Raw genomic sequence first — 17447 nt, 5'->3', positions numbered from 1 at the left:
AAGTTGTGAGCAAGAGACTGAAATGACATACAGGAGCAAATGGCTAACCCCCCACCCCTATTTACACTCGTCCGAGCATTTAATGCTCATGGGGTTCCAGGCAGTGCATCGGTTAACGGGACTCGCCAGCTGTTCTGACACGTTTCTCGAACATTCCGAATTACATAAAGAGATCGGTTAACTGGAGATCGGCATATTAAGTTGAATATTTTGAATAAAGGATTAGTTAAGAGTCGTTTTGTTAGGAACCAGATCAGAGAAATATATCAGAGATCGGAAAATAATCAATAAGATGATAGTTGGCGAAATAAGATTTTTATTTTAAGAGATCGGAATACATTTCCAAAAGTCGGATTACATCATTTGGGCGATCTCAAGAGATCGGAATACATTTCCAAAAGTCAGATTACATAATTTGGGCGATCTCAAGATCGAAATACATTAGAGATCTGATTACATCAAAAGGCCAATCTCTAAAGACCAGCAGAACATCCTATCTAAAAGAGGCTTATGTCAAAGCCTACATTATGACTGATCCAAAGGGTGTAACCGACAGCGAACTGAGACGCTGTCGGAACACCCAATGTGGAGGAAAGCCACTGTCGGAACATCCAATGTGATGAGAAGCCGAATAAACTCAGTTGAGCGACTCAAGATCGGCACAGTCAAGGTCTGCAATCTAGATTGGTCAATTGATCCAGTTCCCTCACCATCATCAGACAAGGTTATGCGATCACCAGGGTCGTAAATTTTCGGTCGAGGAGTAAGGAAGTCCATCGGAAAAGGATCAAAGCCACAGTTGTAGCCGGAACTCCCGCCGGAGCAGCTAGAACTGGGAAGTAAGAAGGAAGAGAGGAAATCGGATGAAGGGAAGTCTCTTTCGTCTGGGGTATATATAGGGGAAAACGGGCATTTATTACTGAGCAGAAAACGAAGTGGACGCTTCGAGAATCGAGGGGAAATTAATGCTTTGACCAGACCAAGGCTGATTAAGGGATCGTAATAATAGAGATCGGAGGATGGGAGATCAGCATGAGAAATCGGAATAGGAGCGTGTCAAGAAGATCGAGAAGGGGGAGGGATCGGAAGACAAAGAGAATAAGACAAATCCCAAATAACCGTCGTCAGAATCAGAGCCAAGGTAGTTAAAGCGTGGCGACGAGATCTCCACATACGCCTAAGAATCGCCATAATGCTTGACAGTGCGTGGTATGTCATGACAGTCCTGTACATCCCAATCTCCACCGTTGATTTCACTTATAAGGACGAACCCGGAGCCCTTGGATCAAGAGAGGAGACGACAAGACCAGCGCCTTTCGCTCTTAGCCCTCAGATCGCTCCGGACAAGAGGATTTGAGACCGTCAAATTGAAAAAAGAAAAGGACAAATATTCTGAAGAATAATCTCAGCCGTTCATTTTGGTTCGCTTTAATTCTCAAGCATCCGATCATGTCCTTCAAAATCTTGACCCTCCATCTCCCTCAAAATAAATCCTGATCCTTCATGGGGAGCACCCGATTCCTATAAATAACTGCATGAAAAACTGTTCAAGGGACGGGCAAAAAAAAGAGGTAGTTATTATAGCGGAAGAACTCTGAAACTTCATTCAGTTTGTTATTCTGCTACTTAGAAGTGTTGATTAGAAAGACTTTTGAAACTAGTTTTCTGAAGTTTTTTTTTTCTTGAAAAGGATTCTGAATACTGGAACTCTACATTTTCAATTTGTTCATTATCTAGTCACACTCTCACTTTCACCCCTTTATCATCTCTGTTTTCATTACCATTGTCCAAGCTCAACTTCATTACACTCGGTTTTTATCTTAATCTGATTTGCATTTTAGCTAAGCATCATTCAGTTCGCGACGAACTTCAGCCCTCAGGCTAATCAGTCCGCTGTCTTATCACTATTTGTCACCCCGTAGTTATTTCAATAGATTTGGCTCCTTACAGGTAAGAGCTCATATTGCCGTTTTATTAAGTGTTTACGTTTACTTTTCTCATTTTCTTTGTTCTTCATATGTATGCGATTTTCTCCAAGTTTATTTTGTGCCTAAGAACCCCAAAGAATGTTACTCTCGAGTTATTTCTTTAGTGATCAGTCCATCATTTTATTAATCTTCGTCATTTCTGAATGCAAGTTTTCTATTTCCTAGTAGCGTGTAAGTGGTTGGGTAAAACGTAGGTAGCTGCAACTTAAGGGTCTCTTTTAAGAGAGAGAGCCTGAATAACACGTCAGGAAAATAGCCACAATATTGGGTTGACGTAAACGGCAATTCGGCAAGATGCCATAAAGTGGAATAAAACCAAAGTAAACAAAACAGAATGGATCGGACATTAATAGGTACTGGTAAAGTGACCTTAGGGGAGGTCGGCAAAATTTAGTCCAGCTTCTCTTATTTAGTCACAAAATATCAATTAGTTAAAAGAAGCCTTATCCCCAGCACCTTAGAACGCCAGAATCCTTAGCTTTAGGACCTTATGACATATAGCTGAAATTAAAATTCGGGAGATTGGAAAGATCCCATTCAGGTTCCTATTAATTTAAAAGAGATCGGAAGAGAGTTCTTATCCGATTCTCAACTCAAAACTTTAATTAAATAGAGATCGGAGGAGAGTTCTTATCCGGTCTCAAATCAAAATTTTAATAAATATTTAATAGAGATCGGAGGAGAGTTCTTATCCGGTCTCAACTCAAAATTTTAATAAAACATTAAATAGAGATCGGAGGAGAGTTCTTATCTGGTCTCAACTCAAAATTTTTAATGATTTAAAAGAGATCGGAGGAGAGTTCTTATCTGATCTCAAAAAAATATTAAAGAGTTCGGAGAAGAGTCCTTATCCAATTCTTAAATTAAATTTGAATAAAATAGTTCTTTTAAATAAAATTAACACGCAAACAGTAACTCACTAAGGTTGTCTCATTTACTTATGTATCTGGGTGAATCGAATTTAGTGAAAAATTAAAATCTCCTTTTGACAAAAGGATTAACATGTCCATTCAAGCCCTTCTAACTAATGCAAAGTTAAATCTACTTACCCTTATTAAGGGACGAGGTGGGGTGCCTAACACCTTCCCCACCCGTTTACGGACCCCGAACCTAGAATCTCTGTCTTGAAGTGGTTTCATTTCAATTTATTCTTCACAAATGGTTTTTTTTAGTTTCCCTCAAAACTAAGGTGGCGACTCCTCACTCCTTCCCACTTCGGTGAGGGTTCGTTCAGGCGACCGCAAAACCCCTTGCGACAACAGTACATTACATAATAAATATGAACTAACGGAGGGAATCTCCTTGTGTTATTTATTCAGGAGATATCCTAACTCCAGACTGAAATGGAAGAAGGGGATCGCTCTGTTGAGCAGTCTATAGAGGTTAAGGCCCAAGGGGAAGCCCCAACTCTCCAAAATATCAGTGGGTCAGTGGCACTAGTCCCACAAATACCGTAGTTTCCTGAACAATTTGCCCAGCAGATGGCTGCGATGTTCTAACAAATGGCTAGAAGAATGCCTACACAAGCTCCACTTCAGACACCTGTGGTGCAACCACAGCCTCCAGCCAGGCAGTATGACAAGCTACTTAAGTATGGGGCTACAGAGTTTAAGGGTACAATGGACCCTTTAGAGGTAGAGCAGTGATTGGAGAGAATGGATAGAGTATTCAAGAAGCTGCACTGCCCAGAGGAACTAAAGTTTGAATACTTAGTGTCTTTATTGCAAGGGGATGAGTATGACTGGCGGAAGACCATCCCCCATAGCTTGGCTGAACTGTCAGTATTGACTTGGGACAACTTCATCAGAGAGTTCAGATAGAAATACATCCCAGATGCATATGTAGATCATAAATTGCAAGAGTTTCTGAGTCTGAAGCAAGGCAACAGATCAATGGCACAGTATGAGAGGGAGTTCTCCCACTTAAGCCACTATGCTGGGAGTCTCCTGTCTACTAGCAAAGAAAGATGCAAGAGATTTAAGACAGGTTTGAAGCCCAGTTTGAGGATGCATGTAGTGGGATTTAGACACAGTAACTTCTCTAAGCTCATCTCTTAGGCACTTGAGTTAGAAAGGATCGAGTCAGAAGCGACACCAGTGAAAGAGAAATCAGAGAAGACTGAGAAATCAAAAAAAGATAAAGGGGAAAAGTCAGTAGAGCAAAGTCCCAGTGGTACATCTGGAAAGAAGAAAAAATTTGGGTGACCAAGCAGAGGTAAAGGTGGAAGGTTCGGAAGGGGTAGATTCTTTGGATAGAGACCCCCTAGATCTGGTCAGTAGTCGACCAGGGGTTCATATCCTCCCCACCCCTGTGATACATGTGGCAAGATTCATGGGGGAGAATGTTATTGGGCAACAGGAGCTTGCTTTAACAGTAGAGGCAAGGGCCATCTTGCTAAGGACTGCACCAGTACCCCTAGATTTGGTCCAGCTCCTACTACTACAGAAGGGTCTATTCAGAGTCCTGCTACCAGAGGTTCTTCACAACCGGTTAGCAGAGGAAGAGGCAGAGGTAGAGGTAATGCTTTTGGCAGTCAGGGTACTGTTAGCCAGTCAGCATAAGGGAGTGCTCCAACCAAAGTCTGCACTATGACACAGTGGGAAGAAGCTGAAACTTCTGACATTGTGGCCGGTACATTCTCTATCTCTGATCAATATTTATTTGTACTGTTTGATCCGGGTTCAACCCACTCTTATGTTAGTGCTAGCATAGTCAGTTCACTTGCTATTTCGTGTGCCAAAATGGATTTTGAAGTGCTAGTAACTAGTCCGTTAGGACAAGAGATTCTGGTTAATAGAATCTATAGAGATTGTCCTTTGGTGATCCAAGGAAACACTTTTCTGTCAGATTTGATTGAAATGCCCTTCAGGGATTATGATATCATCTTGGGCATGGATTGGTTAGTCAGGCATCACGCTATGATTGACTGTAGACTGAAGACAGTCACTTTTGGTCTCCCTTTGTACAGTGATGTAGTAATACACAGGGAGAGGCAGTTACTACCATCAAACATCATTTCGACTGCACTAGCCAGAAGGATGATCAGAAAGGAGTGTGAAGCATACTTGGCACATGTTATAGACTGTAACATCCTCCCTGTACCAATTCTGTATATTCTGTTGCTCCAGTGACCTAATATCAATCCAGGCAAGTCAGGATATTTGGAACTACACTTCGGTGATAGTGAACAGACATATATTGATGAAATAAATAAAAAGAAAATACAAGAAAAATTAAAGAAAAATAAAAGAGAGAAAATGAAACTAAGTTAAACGAGTCGCCACCGTAGCAATGGGTAACCGCACCGGGAAGTTACGGCGAAGGCAATTGTCGACCTCAAGACTGCAGGGAACCTTGGGAATTATATTTGAGGACATAATTAAAGGTTTGTTGAAATGTAATTGACACTAAAAATATCAAAGAAGAATTAATAAATTAGTACAAAGAAAAATGAAAAATCGAGAAACAGATAAAAATTGGTGTTATCGAAAAATCGGGAATACAACCCGAAGAAGGGCATTTTGGTCATTTGACACCTAGAGTTGCCTTTTGACCTCAATTTCCATTAGAAATAAATGATATTACACTTTGGAAATGTCATGAAAAATTAAAATGAGGTACATTATATGAATGGTGAAAGAAATGGGGTTAAAATCCAAATTATGAAACTTTGAATAAATAAACAATAAAACTAACCTAAGTGCTCCACTAACTCCTAATTTGGGACACCTATATAGGAATTTGTAATAGCAGATCCCACTAACTTGCTCTTCTTCTTCTTCATTCTTCTTCTTACCGAAATGGAGCTCCCAAACCAAAACCTCTATGGATGCACACATTGAAGCTTTCTCTCTCCATCATCAAGCCATAATTTCTGCAGTTATTCTTCATTAAAGTTGATATACACATCTTAGGAAACCTTTAGGCAGCAAAAATTAGAGTAAATTCCAAGGTTTTATCAAGGTCAAGTTGAGGTAAGTGTCCAAATTCCCTCCCTTGCTTTAGTAAACTTCATGTTTAGGTTAAGGTGAGTTGAATGGTGAAGAGAATGGAAGAATTTATTGAGTTATGGTATTGTTCAATTTTGGCAGCCATGAGAACCTATGTTGCTTGAGTTTTTCTTACATCTAATGGATGGAAAATAGTGTTGATTTAGTCATTTTAAAGTTGTAGCAATTTAGTTTCCATGTATATGTACATTGAGTACTTGAATTTGAAGGTTTGGAAAGCAATTTGTATATCTTAGTAAACTGCCACTTTTGGCAGCCTTTAAATTTATGAATTAGTATTTGGTTTCATGAATTTTCTTGATGAATTATGGTGAAGATGAATTGAGGGCAGTATATGTGAAGTAATGGTTGGGAGATATATGTTATAATCAAGTGTTTTCATATATATATTATGTTGAATTTAACTTTGCAAATTAGGGTTGTGTAATTTACATGGAGCACTTATATATTATGTCCAAATGGACATGATTGACATATGATGAATGGTGTAGAAGTGTTATGAATGTATATTTGTAGTTTTGGGAGGAGGAGAAGTGTCTTTTGGAAGTGCTCTTTGTGTGCAGGTTTTGTATTGTGAAGACAGTAGGTAAATTGAACCCTAAGTGACAATTGGTGACCCTAATTGGTATGAGGCCAATGGAAGGTGAAACAAGACACAAAATAGGCCAACTTTCATGTAGAAATATTGCCAAAATTCTGCCTAGAAATTGACCTTAAAAATGACCTAATCCGGAATTGGTAAGTGCAGGCCCAGATTTTTTTACCATATGAACAGTAGTCACTAAGATGACCATAACTCACTCAAAACAGGTCCAAATGACCTGAATGTTTTACCATGGAAAGCTTAGACATAGAGCTAAAATTCTTATGAAGACACAAAAGGCCAAAAATGGCCAGAACCAAGTCAAATTGCTTGCCCAATTCGGGTACCAAAACTGCCAGAACTAAATGTGACCTAAACTTGATCAAATTTTACACTAAAGATGCAATCTGTCCAGTTTTAGTAAATTGACTATATCTTGGTCTATACACCTCAGAAAGACCTGAAATTTGTGCCAAAAGTTCAATAAGACATAGAGCTACAATTTTGCTGAAGGAACGGAAGTGTGAAAAAATCAAGTTTATACCATTGAATTAAAAAATTTTCATCTAGGGTCACATGCATCATGCAAGATTTATTTTTATCTATTTGATTTCAATGATAAAAAACATATTAATACTCTTTTAATATGTTTTTGGATCTGTATTTGCCATTTAAGATTTTAAAATTAATCAGATTAATTTTAGAACTCTAGATTAAATCAAGAACAAACACACTAACCTCTTGATGCACTGCAGTGTATTTGTGCCTTTCAAATGCGTCTTCAGGACACTAGATGTTGTCCTCTAGTTGTCCACACCAAGAACACCTATGGCAGCCCTTGAGCAGCTTCTAAAGCTTTTTCTATTATTTAGAAAATCAAGTTCTGCCTTTCAAGAGATTAAAGATGTAAACAGGACACTAGAAACAATTTTTAGTATTTTTAATTCAAGAGATTGTTTGCTAATCTCTTGGAATAAATGAGAGATGAAGAGGAAAAGAAAGGAGACTCTTGGGTGGTGGCACCAAGGATGAGGAGCTGCTGGTTGTGTTATATTTTTTCATAACAACACTTATATAGCTAGGTCACCACTTAAACCCTTGCCACATGTCACCCTTTGATTGGTTCTAGGTTTAATTCACCCAATCACATTGTGCCAAGTGTCAAACCTATATTTAATCTTAATTTTAATCATCTAACATGATTAAAAGACATTTGGAAAGCTTATGTGTAATGCAATGTGTCACCATCTCATGGTGCCACATGTCACCCTGTGAAATGATCAAAATGCCCCTGTGTATTAATTTTGAGTTCTTAACCCAAAATAATTATTTTTTTTCTTCTAATCAATTTATATCAAATATAAATTAATTAATTAATCTTTATTAATTAATTTCTCATTAATTAAATTCATATTTAAACACTTTAAATAAAAATTTAACTTATATTGTACATCCAATAATCTAGATTTGGTTTCAAGTCATGCTAGGGACTTTACAATCTAATTGTAAATCAAACCTATTTAATTAATCAATTAAACTCTTTAATTAATTAATTAAGTCATATTTAATTAGGTGATAACTTGTGTATATGTGTGACTTACTAGGCTCATCACTAATTAGCAATGAGACATGATATCAACTCTTAATATCATCAGAACTCTTTCTTACCATAAATGATTTCTCTAAATCATTTTATGCACCTCATAGACCATGGTTAACACCTAGCATAGCATGCCATGGCCACCCAATTAGTAATTAGGTTTACCTTAAATGAACCTATAATCATATGTTACCATGCACTAGAATCTCTCTGTTACAAAATCCCAACTCAAGCTGGAGTCGTGGTTTATGTCAACTCCATTTGCTATGAATATTATGTTCTCTTTTAATTCCAGTTCTTGATTAAAAAGATTTTCTCATCAGAAACTCTTTTCTGATTAAATCTATCTGTCCTAGCTATAAACTTGAAACATCAAGAATAATTAAATGAACATAGGATTTTATCTCTATTTACTTAGAGGAACAGATTCCATCTTGATCAACACTTACCTCCATATATAACTAGTAGGAGCCAACACATGCCCATATACCCATACACAGTACAAGTATGAAAGCAGTATCAAACTCAAACTACCTATATACAAGATAACTGTGCTATCTCAGGTCTAAAGATTATATGCACTGATATAATTTATGACAAAACATTGACAAGAGTAAACTCCATGTGCTTGTAATAAGTGTCACTAGTTCGGCCTACTTATCATTTATAAGTGCTTATCATGTTTGTCATATGGCATGAGACTCACCATTCCATCTTATTTATATCTCATATAAATAACTTTGGAACAAACATGAATACAATCTTTCTGGATAAGTCATATCCTTATTATGAAGTATCCTCGATTGAGAACCTATTTATGATACTTTGTACTAGAAATACTGTCACTCATGTTCTTAATAACTTAAGAATAGAATTTCTAATAAAATATCAATGGACCTTTTCTATTACACATAAATATCTTATGTAAACGGAAAAGTGGAAATGCCTTTTATTAATAAAAACATGTACAAGATACATACTAAATGATATGCTCTAGGGCATACTACTAACAATCTCCCACTAGCACTAGAGCCATTCATTACAATATCTTAAACCCATCTTCTCAAGATGTCGGTCTAGCTGAGTCTGTGACATAGGCTTAGTGAATGGATCAACTGAATTTTCAGCTGATGCTATTTTCTGCATGGCTATGTCGCATTGCCCAACTATTTTTCTAATAATGTGGTAGCGCCTTTCTATGTGTTTGGATTTCTGGTGAGACCGGGGTTCCTTAGCCTGTGTGACTACTCCATTATTGTCACAGTGCAGTGGAACTGCTGACTCAATGGAAGGAACTACTGTAAGTTCTGTCATGAACTTCTTTATCCAAATAGCTTCATTTGCAGCATCTGATGCAGCAATATACTCAGCCTCGGTAGTGGAATCTGCAGTTGTGCTCTGTTTGGAGCTCTTCCAACTGACTGAACCTCCATTGCAAATGAACACATATCCAGAGGTAGACTTTCTATCATCGATATCTGATTAGAAATCATAATCAGTATAACCATCCAATTGCAAGTCTCCACCTCCATAGATCAAGAATAAATCCTTAGTTCTTCTCAAGTACTTAAGGATATTCTTCACAGCTATCCAATGTTCCAAACCTGGATTGGATTGATACCTGCTAGTCAAACTAACAACATATGCGATATCCGGCCTAGTACACAACATTGCATACATTAAACTTTCAATAGCTGAAGCATATGGAATCCTGGCCATTTTATCTCTTTCTTTAGGTGTCTTTAGAGACATCTCCTTAGAAAGATGGATACCTTGTCTCACTGGTAATAATCCTCTCTTAGAATCAAGCATGTTAAACCTCTTTAACACCTTTTCCCAGTATAGACTTTGGGATAAACCAATTATTCTTTTCACTCTATCTCTATAGATGCGAATCCCAAAAATGTAGGTTGCCTCCCCTAAGTTTTTCATGGAGAATGTAATTGACAATCATACCTTTATAGTTGTCAACATACCTGTGTCATTACCCATCAACAGTATGTCATCCACATATAAGATAAGAAAAGTGATAGCACTGTTACTAACCTTCTTATATACACATGGCTCATCCTCGTTTTTTATAAAACCAAAGGATTTAATGGCTTCATCAAAAAGGATGTTTTAACTCCTCGAAGCTTGCTTCAACCCATAAATGGAATCCTAATTGATTTAAGCATGGCAACAGGCGAGAAAGTCTCCTCATAGTTGATTCCTTGCCTTTGGTGAAACCCTTTAGCTACTAGCCTTGCCTTATAGGTCTCTACCTTTCCATCAGAACCAATTTTCTTCTTGAAAACCCATTTGTTCCCTATAGGTACAATACCTTCAGGTGGGTCAACAAGATCCCAAATTTGATTCTTATACATGGAATCAATTTTAGATTTCATAGCATAAATCCATTTTAAAGAGTCTATATCTGATACAGCTTCTTCATAGGTAAGTGGATCATCTCCATGATCTACTTCTTCATGACTAGACAACTCTTATTCTTCTTCATGAAGGAAACCATATCTCACTGGTGGGTGAGATACCCTGGTTGTTCTACGAGGAACAGCTGTAGAAGTTTCATCAATGGGTGTAGGTTGATTAGATGGATCTATATCCATCTGATCTGTTGGTTGGTTAGAATTCTCCAATTCCAACTCTATTTTCCTTCATTTGCCTCCTTCTTTAACAAACCTTTTTTCAAGAAATGTGGCATCTCTACTCAACACAACCTTTTGTGATGTAGGCAAATAAAAATAACATCCAAAACTATCTTTTGGATATCCAACAAATCGACCCTTTTTTGATATGGTTTCCAATTTTTCAGTGTTCAGCTTTTTATTATAAGCTAGAGAACCCCAAATCTTAACATGCTTAAGACTTGGTTTTCTTCCTTGCCATATCTCATAAGGTGTGGATGAAATTGATTTTTGATGGAATCCTATTCAGAATATACAAAGTTGATTCTAATGCAAATCCCTAAAAGGAGATTAGCATATCAGTATAGCTCATCATACTACGTACCATATCTAATAGGGTACGGTTTCTCCTTTCAAATACACCATTCAACTGTGGTGTTCCTAGAGGAGTCAGCTGGAAAACAATGCTGTACTCTCTCAAGTGTTCATCAAATTCAGTACTCAAATATTTACCTCCACAATCTGATCGAAGAGCTTTAATACTCTTTATTGTATCTAAATTCTTTAAACTTTTCAAAGGATTCATATTTGTATTTCATCAAATACAAATACCCAAACCTTGATTTATCATCAGTAAAGGTAATAAAGTAATGAAAACCGCCTCTAGCCATTTCCTTAAATGGATCACATACATGTATTAGCTCCAAAATATTTTCAGCCCTTAGCCCTTATCCAACAAAGGGTGATCTAGTCATTTTGCCCTGAAGGCAAGATTCACAAGTTGGAGTAGGCTCAGAGCCAAATGAGGATAGAATCCCCATTTTCTCCAGTTTTGCAGTCCTATCTTCTGCAACATGACCTAATCTTAAGTGCTAAATATATTTTGAACTTGAGTTGATTTTCATCATGGCATTGCATTCTTTTAGATTGCTATACTCTGGACAGTGGAAACACTTTCCTGCTGGCAGTGGAAACACTTTCCTGCTGGTAGTGGAAACATTTTCCTTTACCTTTGTCAACTTTAATCTTTGTTTTTGTCACACCCTACCCCTCTGTAAGGCATGAAATGATCCCGTAGTATACCTAATGAATTATCGACTTCGTCTACTGATAACCCATCAAATACACTACAAGGGTTTTTAAAACTTTTCTTTCTTCTTTTTACAGTGTTGAGCACTATTTACAGGTGTTAAAAACTTTTTTGAACTGAAGTGAAATAGCTAACACATTTGAATTATTAGTAATTTCTGTAAAAATTTTAGCGGAGCACCATCTGTATTTTGAATAAAACAGTTCTTCAAAAAGCTGTAAAAAAGCACTTCAAATATATTTCTCAATCTCAACTCCAATATTTGATCAACTCAATATGTTTCTCAACTCAAATCCACAGTAATTTTTCAGTATTTTTAAAGCTGAGATAAAAGAAATATAATACAAATTTTACAAGTCAAAATAACTCATAATTTATTTTACAACTTCAATGTACAATTTTAATTTACAACTGCTCAAAACCAAGAACAATATATACATACAGTGAACATACATTACAGTACAAAATGCAAAATGTGGTGTACTCAGTGTACCCGATGATCTCTCGCTGAATGCACTAACAGCCTAGTCTGCTGCCCTGTCCGTTTGTCTACCTGTGACAGCAGTGAAAAGCTATCGCTGAGACAATGTCTCAGTGGTGTACAACATTAATGAAATACAACTTTAAATTACAAATCATAAGTCATATAAATAGAGGATACTGAAAACATAGTTAAATTCAAGACAATGAATGTCATAAAGAATTTGAACTCCATTTCGCAATATCACAGTAAATCTCAATAATTCAAAAGACAGTGAATGTCAATAAGAATTTAAACTCCATTTCACAAATTATCAAAGCTCATAATAACACAATTTAATCAAATAATTTAAGAATACAGTGTTGCCAATTCATACACAACTTAAGCCATGACACAAATTTCTGATCAATGCCGCATTGTACACCATGACAAAGCAATCTACAACCCCACTAATCGAAATCAATGACGGAGGAAGCTAGCTATATAATGAGTACTCATCCGATCTCAACCTCAACTGGCAAGCCAGAGAGGGAGGAAATTAAACGATCTCAACCCCATAAATAGAGGAGGAATAATGTGATACTGCCATGCTAAGTGTGAACAAAAAATCAATTCCAAACATTTTATTCAAATGATTCGTGAGAATCCAATAGATTTCCAAAGTTATAATTTCATTCACAAAATGGCAACACAATTCATAATTAACTTCAATTTTCACAAATCACACTAAATAAATTTTTCCATAGTTTCAAACCATTTACAATGCTTTTCAAGCAATAAGTATCCATTCGAACACATTTCCATAATTGAAAACAATAATATACAAATAGTCACAATTTATTTCAATTGAAAAATTCAAAAGAAATAACTGTTATGCACAAACCTCTGATAACTATCTCTTGGCCTTGACTCAGTGTTTCCTTCCCTTTCCCTGAGTATTTGTTAACTGAGAAACACAATTTGAAGTATTTCAGTACTCATTTAAACTCTCTCTAACGATAATGCTTGATAATTAATTCACTGAATTCTATTATTTCCTTAATCAACCTAAGATGTCGACCCTCGATGCATTCTAGGTGAATTAGGTTTTAATGTTACCAATTTGTCACATTCAATAGTCTTTTAGGGTTGGTACATGTTATCCAATTCATTTTCCATGTATATTGCGTTTTCTTGCAATTTGCTAGATTCCGGGATACTAGTTTGACCTAGCCGGAAGACTTTGTTCCCTCAGTTTTCGGGTTTCGGTTGTTAGTAGTATGCCCTAGAGCATATCATTTAGTATGTATCTTGTACATGTTTTTATTAATAAAAGGCATTTCCACTTTTCCGTTTACATAATATATTTATGTGTAATAGAAAAGGTCCATTGATATTTTGTTAGAAATATTATTCTTAAGTTGTTAAGAATATGAGTGACAATATTTCTAGCACAAAGTATCATAAATAGGTTCACAATCGAGGATACTTCATAATAAGGACATGACTTATCCAGAAAGATTGTATTCACGTTTGTTCCCAAGTTATTTATATGAGATATAAATAAGATGGAATAGTGAGTCTCATGCCATATAACAAACATGATAGGCACTTATAAATGATAAGTAGGCCGAACCAGTGACACTTATGACAAGCACATGGAGTTTACTCTTGTCAATGTTTGTCATAAATCATATCAGTGCATATAATCTTTAGACCTGAGATAGCACAGTTATCTTGTATATAGTTAGTTTGAGTTTGATACTGCTGTCATACTTGTACCGTGTATGGGTATATGGGTATGTGTTGGCTCCTACTAGTTATATATGGAGGTAGGTGTTGATCAAGATGGAATCTGTTCCTCTAAGTAAATAGAGATAAAATCCTATGTTCATTTAATTGTTCTTGATGTTTCAAGTTCTGGCAGACAGATAGATTTATTGAGAAAGAGTTTCGATGAGAAAATCTTTTAATCAATAACTGGAATTAAAAGAGAACATAATATTCATAGCAAATGGAGTTTGACATAAACCATGACTCCAGCTTGAGTTGGGATTTTGTAACAGAGAGATTCTAGTGCATGGTAACATATGATTATAGGTTCATTTAAGATAAATCTTATTACTAATTGGGTGGCCATGGCATGCTATGCTAGGTGTTAACCATGGTCTATGAGGTTCATAAAATGATTTAGAGAAATCATTTATGGTAAGAAAGAGTTCTGATGATATTAAGAGTTGATATCATGTCTCATTGCCAATTAGTGATGAGCCTAGTAAGTCACACACATACACAAGTTATCACCTATTTAAATATGATTTAATTAATTAATTAAAGAGTTTAATTGATTAATTAAATAGGTTTGGTTTGCAACTAAATTGCAAAGTCCCTAGCATGACTTGAAACCAAATCTAGATTATTGGATGTGTAGTATAAATTAAATTTATATTTAAAGTGTTTAAATATGAATTTAATTGATGAGAAATTAATTAATAGAGATTAATTAATTAATTTATATTTGATATAAATTAATTAGAAGAAGAAAATAATTGTTTTGGGTTAAGAACTCAAAATTAAGACACAGGGGCATTTTGGTCATTTCACAGTGTGACACGTGGCACCATGAGATGGTGACACATGGGATTACACATAAGCTTGCCAAATGTTTTTTAATCATGTAAGATGATTAAAATCAAGATTAAATATAGGTTTGACACTTGGCACAATGTGATTGGGTCACTTAAACCTAGAGCTAATCAAAAGGTGACATGTGGCTAGGGTTTAATGTGTTAACCTAGCTATTTAAGTGTGGTTATGAAAAAAAAAAATAACCAGCAGCCACTCCTCTCCTTTGTCATGCCTCTTTGAGGTTTTTCATCTATTCTTCTTCATCTCTCATCAATTCAAAGAGATTAGCCATCAATCTCTTGAATTAAGAACACTAGAAATTGTTTCTAGTGTCCTGTTTACATCTTTAATCTCTTAAAAGGCAGAACTTGATTTTCTAATTAATAGAAAAAGCTTTAGAAGCTATTCAAGGGATGCCATAGGTGTTCTTGGTGTGGACAAGCTAGAGGGACAACATCCGTGTCACGAAGACGAATCTCAAAGCGCGAACATCGCGATACATCAAGAGGTTAGTGTAATCGTTCTTGATTTAATCTAGGGTTCTAAAATTAATCTGATTAATGTTAAAATCTTAAATGGAAAATATAGATCCAAAAACATATTAAAAGAGTTTTAATATGTTGTTTATCATTGAAATCAAATAGATAAAAATAAATCTTGCATGATGCATGTGACCCTAGGTGAAAATTTTTGAATTTCAATGGTATAAACTTATGTTTTTCACGCTTCCATTCCTTCAATTGGTATCAGAGCCACTATATTTGCCATTTAGATTGTTGATTATATGATTTAATTGTGTGATTTGATCATGAGATGATTGATTCGTTGCTGGTTGGATCAAGAGGTGTGGCGGCACACATGGTGAAGCCACCATTGGTGGCGGCAACAATGGTTCCATGGGTGGTTCAAGGTTTGGCTTTTAATTCTGCAATTGTTGTATGATCTAAGGCCTATTCTTTGACTAATTAAAGTGTTTAATTAGTTGTTTTAATCACACAATTAAATTATGATTCAAATCAGAATTTTAAAAATTCTTTGAATATGATTCAAATCTAAATTTTAAAAGTTGTTTGAATGTGATTCAAATCTGAATTTTTAAAGTTGTTTGAATCATATTTAAATCTGATTTTTTAAAATTGATTCAATAAAATTCAGATCTGATTTTTTAAAAAATATTTGAATGTGATTCAAATCTGATTTTTAAAAAAATGTTTGAATGTGATTCAAATCTGAATTTTTGAAGTTGTTTGAATGTGATTCAAATATGAATTTTTAAATTTGTTTGAATGAGATTCAAATCTGAATTTTTAAATTTATTTGAATCATATTCAAATCTGGATTTTTAAGTTGAATATGAGATATTCAATTTAATTTAAGTATGTATGTTTTATTTAATTGTTAAATAGTGATATGCATGATGGATGATCATGGACTATAAAAGACCAATGTGATTGGATTTATTTCTTTTATGTTTCTTTGGGATTGTAAATTAATTAATTTATTTTAATTTATTTTGGGCATGTATTATTAAGTTTGTAATATTTTTGGGTTGTAATTTCATTTATTTAAGTTCTTGTAAATTCGCCTTGGTATGCCAAGGATTACTATGTAATATTGGATTGCAAGAAGTTCAACGAGGTCAAGAGCATTGGTGGGACCAGTGGGAGGAATTCAATATCAAGTGTTGATTATGTACTCCTTCAGCAACTCTTGTAAAATGAATGAATGAAATGCACCTAGGAATGCCCTGATTCAATTCTTGGTGGCTCAATTGAATCCCTTAGAAAGTCCATGATCATACCATATTTCGCTTATCCATGAATGCCTGAGATGTATGGGAATGTATGCAATTATATGATATATGCATGCTAAATAGATAATGTGCAAAGTGAGACCTTAATAGTAATTAGGATGGCTATAAAATCTTCCAAACAAATGATTAAGTTGGAAATGGTATAATTAAAGTAATTATAACATAAGCCCTCCATTGGGGCAATTATTTTAAGAAATTTTAAATAGTTGCATGAGATGCAATTAATTTAAGAGATTTTCTAAAGAATAATTGTTAAGCATGAGATATTGTAAATATGTAAATGGTTTGGTGGCCAATATTGGATGTACCTGAGGACATTAAAATTATTTGCATAATTACTGGCTCAATGGGATCAACTTAACTAATGCAAGATAAGTCAATAATGGATGTACCTGAGATTTTGAGCATTAGGGGGTAGGTAAAGGATTGAACCTCACATGGGATATGATGGGCAAGGAGTTGCTCACTTATAGTTTATTGTAATTCCAATAATGGATGTACCTGAGGATGATCAATAGAATTATAAGAATTCAATCACCCACTAGAAATCCATCCAACTAGGATTTCCGTTTTCTACTTTGGAAGTGTAGGATTCGCTAAGTTAGTGGGAGGACCAATTTGATTAAAAGACCATAATCATTTTGGTTAATT

This window comes from Hevea brasiliensis, chromosome 7 (assembly GCF_030052815.1).
Source record: "Hevea brasiliensis isolate MT/VB/25A 57/8 chromosome 7, ASM3005281v1, whole genome shotgun sequence".
Taxonomy (NCBI): Eukaryota; Viridiplantae; Streptophyta; class Magnoliopsida; order Malpighiales; family Euphorbiaceae; genus Hevea; species Hevea brasiliensis.
The sequence above is the reverse complement of the archived record's forward strand: the minus strand, read 5'-3'. Positions refer to the sequence as shown.